Here is a 6,000-nt window from a genome sequence, read left to right on the forward strand (position 1 = left end):
GATATGTGTACTGAACGACTGGGCAGATGATTCTTCTGGGACAGGCAGAGGGCCGAGCAGCTTCTGTGTACTCCATGAGTGATTACCCTGGAGACTAATTTATCTCTTATTGCAGAGGGCAAGATTGGACGTCACCTATCCAACAACAACACACACAACCTTGTTTAGACATTTGTTTAGATATTTTTAAAGTTCCTATGGCATAAAACTTCAATAGGTCCCTTCTACGTGGTTTCAAAAACAGAACTTAAAATGTGGAGGGTCGGATTTGGAATGTTAAGAATAATTTGACCTGGAAAAATCTTGGAAACTACAGACTCATGGAAAATACTTAGTTTACAATAGCAGTGAAAGCACAAGCTACCCTTTAACCCCTTTGACTCCAGGAGTCTCCACTTCTATTCCTCATTTTCCTAGCTCCACACATTTCCTATTAGTTCACCTTTAATTACTTCATAAATATATATATATATATATATATATATATATATATATATATATAATATTATATTCAATACTGAATATATATACACACCCCTGTTAAAATGGCATGTTTTTGTGATGAACAAAATGAAACCAAGATCAATCGTATCAGAACTTTTTCCTCAATGTGAAATTACATATAATACTTGAAATAAGTGAAAGACAATCAAACATTGTAGAGAAAATTTGGAAAAATAAAATAAATAAAAACTACAATAACAAGGTTGCATAAGTGTGGACACTGTTATAATTGGGGATGTGGCTGAGCTCAGAATGAACCAATCACATCCAATCTCATTTTCGATAGTAATTATCATACAGCTGTTATCAATGAAATTATTCTGATTAACTCCAATAAAGACCTGCTGTTTCTGTAGGATTTTCTTCGCATCTTTTTGGTTTCATCTGACTGCTGAAGCCATGATCTGCAAAGAGCTTACAAAGCCTGTAAAAGGAATTGATCAGGAGAGGAGTATAGAAGAATTTCCAAAAACATTAGATGTACCATGGAACACCGTGAAGGCCATCATCAACAAGTGGAGAAAATGGAGCACCACAGTGATATCACCAACAACAGGAATTCCCTCCAAAATTTACAAAAGAACATGAAAAAATCTTACCAGGGAAGCTGCCAAGAGACCAATGGCAACATTAAAGGATCTACAGGAAGATCTGATTACTCTCAGATTTCTCGTAATCTTCACATGTCTGGGCTATGGGGTAGGGTGGCTAGAGGGAAGCTCTTTCTCACAAAAAACACCCAAACGCAACTAAATCACCCCAAACCATGTGGCATAAATACATAATTTCAAAAGGTATGTTTGTTGCAAAAAAAGAACATCAACAAAAGAACACTGTACCCATGGTGAAGCATGGTGGTGGCAGCATCATGCTTTAAGGCTACTTTTCTTTAGCCTGAACTGTTTTTTTTTATTTTTTTTTTATCAATCTGGAGAGAATCATGAATAGCTGAAAAGGCCAATAGATTTTTATGTAAAACCTTCAGGTGTCTGCTAGTATACTGAAGCTGAAAAAGAATTTCTACTTTCAGCATGACAATGGCCCAAAACATACATCCATATCAACAAAGAAATGGCTTAACCAAAAGAAGATCAATGTTTTTGAATGACTTATAGCCAGAGCCCAGACCTGAATCCAAGTAAAAATCTGTGGAGTGACCCAAAGTGGGCTGTGCACAGGAGATGCCCTCACAATGTGATGGATCTAGAATGTTTTTGCAAGAAAGAGAGTGGGAAAATATTGCCAAGTCAAGATGTGCCACACCGATAGACTCTTACCCAAAAAGACTGAGTGGTGTAATAAATTAAAAAATTGCTTCAACAAAGTATTAGTTTAGGGGTGTTCACACTTATGCAACTAGGTTATTATAAGTTTTTTTTTTTCCCCCTATTTTTGCCTAAAATGTTTGATTGTTTTTCACTTAATTTTTATACATTGTAATTTCACATTGAGGGTGGTTAACATTTATGAAATGATTGCTCATGGTTTAATATTTTTCATCAGAAAAAAACTGCCATTTTAATAGGGGTGTGTAGACTTTTTCTATCCATTGTACGCTTTAAATTGAATAAGAGTGATACAGGTTTAATAGTATTCCATCCATCCATCACTCCTTCTTCAAGCTGGCGGGGGAACCTGGAGCCTATCCCAGGGAGCATCGGGCACAAGGCAGGGTACACTCTGTACAGGGTGCCAGTCCATCGCAGGGTACAATCACATACACACTCACACACCCATTCATACACTATGGACACTTTAGACACACCAATCAGCCTACCTGCATGACTTTGGACTAGGGGGAGGAAACCAGAGTACCCAGAGGAAACCCCCGCAGCACGTAGAGAACGTGCAAACTCCACACACACACGGCCCCGGCAGGAATCGAACCCCAGACCCTGGAGGTGTGAGGTGAACATTCTAGCCACTAAGCCACTGTGTGCCCCTGTTTAATAGTATTAATTAACTAAATTCTTAACTTCAACAGGGGCCTAAAATAAGGAAGTCAGACACTGTCATAAAATGTACCATAACATGTGGTAATGAATGTAACTTAGCAGAGAAAAGAGAAAGAACCATAGATATATTTTGTTGTGTGACCTGTGAAACATTTGATTTTCATGTTCCATGAAAAGAGGCTCAGAAGGAATTCTGAACAGCCTCCAAAATCTTACTGACCTTTGAACTGGACACCCAACATGAAAATATGAAGCATAAAATATGTGTCCTACGAATAGTAAATAGTGCCATAAAGAAAAAAACCCATATAGATCCCATTAATCCTGTGCTGCGGTTTCACCTTCTCACCCACTCATATAGCACAACAGGCATTAAACTGTACAGATGTGCAGTAATGCAAAAGTAATTCTTCATTTCCTTTAGCTAGTCGATTCTTTTCACATTGTCAAGTCCAGGTCAGCCATATTGTGGAGAGGAGTGGAAGTCCTTCCGTTCCCTCTAATTAATTAGGCTTGCATTAGTCACTGCGATTGTTGTTAAAAGTATCCATGAAATTCGTGGAAATTCTTTGGTCAAAGGACAGTGGCACTGCACAATGTGTATACATGCATACACACATATACAATTGCACACATTCTTCCATCCTGTCTCATCCCAGCACAACCCTGGCATAATCTCACACACTCTAATCCAATCTCATATAGTTTTCCACTTCGATTGCACAATGAGGAAGTGGAGATGCATGAGATGTGAGGACTGTGTGTGTGGTTGAATAAGCATGTGCATGTGGCTCTATGTACGTGATAGAAGTTGTGTGGGAAGAGAGGAAATGTCAAATTAATAGTGTTAGCATACCTCACTGTTCAGAGTTCAGAGGTACCCCTGAGAACAGCTGGGTTTGTACTCACCCTACATGTAGGAGGATGGATAGTACTGCAAATGGTCTGTACTCTAGTAGTTTCTCTCTCGTTCGTTATTATTCTCTGCTAAGTGTTTTAGCACACTGTCACTGATTATGTGCATTACTTAAGTTATGTTCAGAGGTGGAAAGTAGTTCAGTACCTCATCACTATGTTTAAGCATCATTTTAGAGGATTTGTACTTTACATGAGTACCCTTCAGTCACTGTTTTTAGGGACAAAAAAGACTCTATATTTTCATTCAGAGCTTGTAACAAAAGTAATTGTAACAACTGTCAACAATCATGACCCTAACATTTGTTTTATTTTGTGTAGCTAACAATTCAATTAATCGTTTTTCTGTGCCTATTAGTTTCATTTGATCTCAATATAGAAAATGGGAAAAATTCTATCAATTCAACAAACGTAGCTGACGCTGGAGTTTCTTTCACAAAAATGAAGTGGTATGAAAAGGTACAAATGCTAACCTGCCCCTAACTCTCTAATGATGACATTCAAACAAATTGAATCAAGAACATGGTTCCAAATTATTGTGTAATATAACAGGATATTTTATTCTAATTTCAGGTAAAAATCTTTTTACTTTAAATAATAAAAAAAATCTTTCATAATTTTACTTTTACATCTTATACATTTAAGTGACTGTGGCATTTCGCATAAATAGAATTAAAAAAACAAAACAAAAAAAAAAACACTGATAATATAAACAGTAAGCCTGAACAAAGTTCTTACAAGTGCTTAATTACTTGAATGGGGAGAGAGCAAACTAATGTTTAAAAATGTATTTGAAATCATTGGTAAATCTGCCAAAAATGGCATACATACAGGTGCAGCTAAAAAATTTAGAATATCGTGGAAAAGTTCTCTTTTTTTGTGTAAAGTTTCATTAGACGTAAAATGAAATATTGCAAACCTTTTTTGTTTTAATCTTGAAGATTATGGCTTACAGCTCATGGAAATCAAAAATCCAATATCTCAAAATATGAGAATAAAGAATTTATAATACAGAAATGTCGATCTTCTGAAAAGTATGTTAATTTATGCACTTGATACTTGATCGGGTCTCCTTTTGCATGAATTACTGCATTAATGCAGCGTGGCATGGAGGCAATCAGCCTGTGGCACTGTTGAGGTGATTTGGAAGCCCAGGTTGCTTTGATAGCAGCCTTCAGCTTGGCTTTATTGTTGGGTCTGGTGTCTCTCATAGATTCTCTATGGGGTTCGGGTCAGTAGAGTCGGCTGGCCAATGAAGCACAGTAATACCATGCTCAACAAACCAGTTACTAGTATGTATGAAAGAATGTATGAAAGTTCCACATTTCCACGATATTCCAATTTTTTTAGATGCACCTGTAGGTCTAATTTGTGACCCTAGACTCAAATAAAACACTCACACACACACACACACACACACACACACACACACACACACACACACACACACACACACACACACACACGTATTTTTCAGGCTTTCCAGCAACTATGCATACACATACTATCTCACAACAAGGAGACCTTTTTCTCAGTTACACTTTCACCAACAATCCTCTTTTTTATTGAGGAGTGGGGATTCCTGTAGTATGGCCACCATGTTGAGTCGTGCAAGCTATCCCATTCAGACATTACCCAGTTTACCACGTTAGTGAGCTTCAGCAGTCCTCTCACTGAACAGCTGCACAGCCTTCACTTTTTAGGAAGAAAATGGAGATTTATCTACATAAAATCAGCTTTAACTTTGGAAAGTGTCAAATGTCAAGTTCAAGTCAAGGCTTGCTCACCTCTGTTCTTCCAGTGAACTTTTTTTTTTCAGAAGGTCTTCAGACGTAGACTTATTCCCTGAAGTGACAGCATGGTACAAATATGATAAATGTGTAGTGGAATAATTTGAAGAGAAACTAAACTATTTCACTCTACTCCAATTAGAGTGTGTTTAGTCTCTCTGTATGACATGTGGTGCAAATTGTTGATGAGTCAGAGGAAGATCAGCACTATGGATATATGCAGATAACATGTGTTCCAAGCATGAACACCATAGGACAGAATTTATTTGTTATTTTTTAACAACCATCACAGTCGGATTGTTTGTTGATTTTGAATATTTGCATTGAGAAAGTCTTGTGGGCAGTTTCAAGGAATAACAATTATTCTGCATCCCCTGTGTGTAATATATTAACATAATGAAATATGTTCAGCCCATCATTGTTCTGTGCAGAGCACTAAATTTACACACAGAAAAACCTCAGCGTGTACTCTGTTTTCTCTGCTGTACAAACTCACCTGCTAACTCCTTTCTAGCAGGGTTTTTACAATTTGGGACCCTGAGCCCATGGGCTATTAATGTTAGCTTCTGGAACGTTTTTCAATACAAATTACAAAGAACTACTGTAAGTGACTCTGGATAAGGGTGTCTGTTAAAAGTATGTAGACACCTGACCATCACACCCATGTGCCAAATCTAAAACCATGGGCATTAAGAAATATTTTGTCTCCCCCGTTGCTGTTATAATAAACTCCAGTCTTCTGGGAAGGCTTTCCACTAGATTTTGGTACGTGGCTGTGGTGATTTCTGTTCATTCAGCTACAAGTACATTAATGATGAGAATCATAATGAGTTCAT

This window comes from Ictalurus punctatus, chromosome 19 (genome assembly GCF_001660625.3).
Source record: "Ictalurus punctatus breed USDA103 chromosome 19, Coco_2.0, whole genome shotgun sequence".
In the NCBI taxonomy this organism is placed as follows: Eukaryota; Metazoa; Chordata; class Actinopteri; order Siluriformes; family Ictaluridae; genus Ictalurus; species Ictalurus punctatus.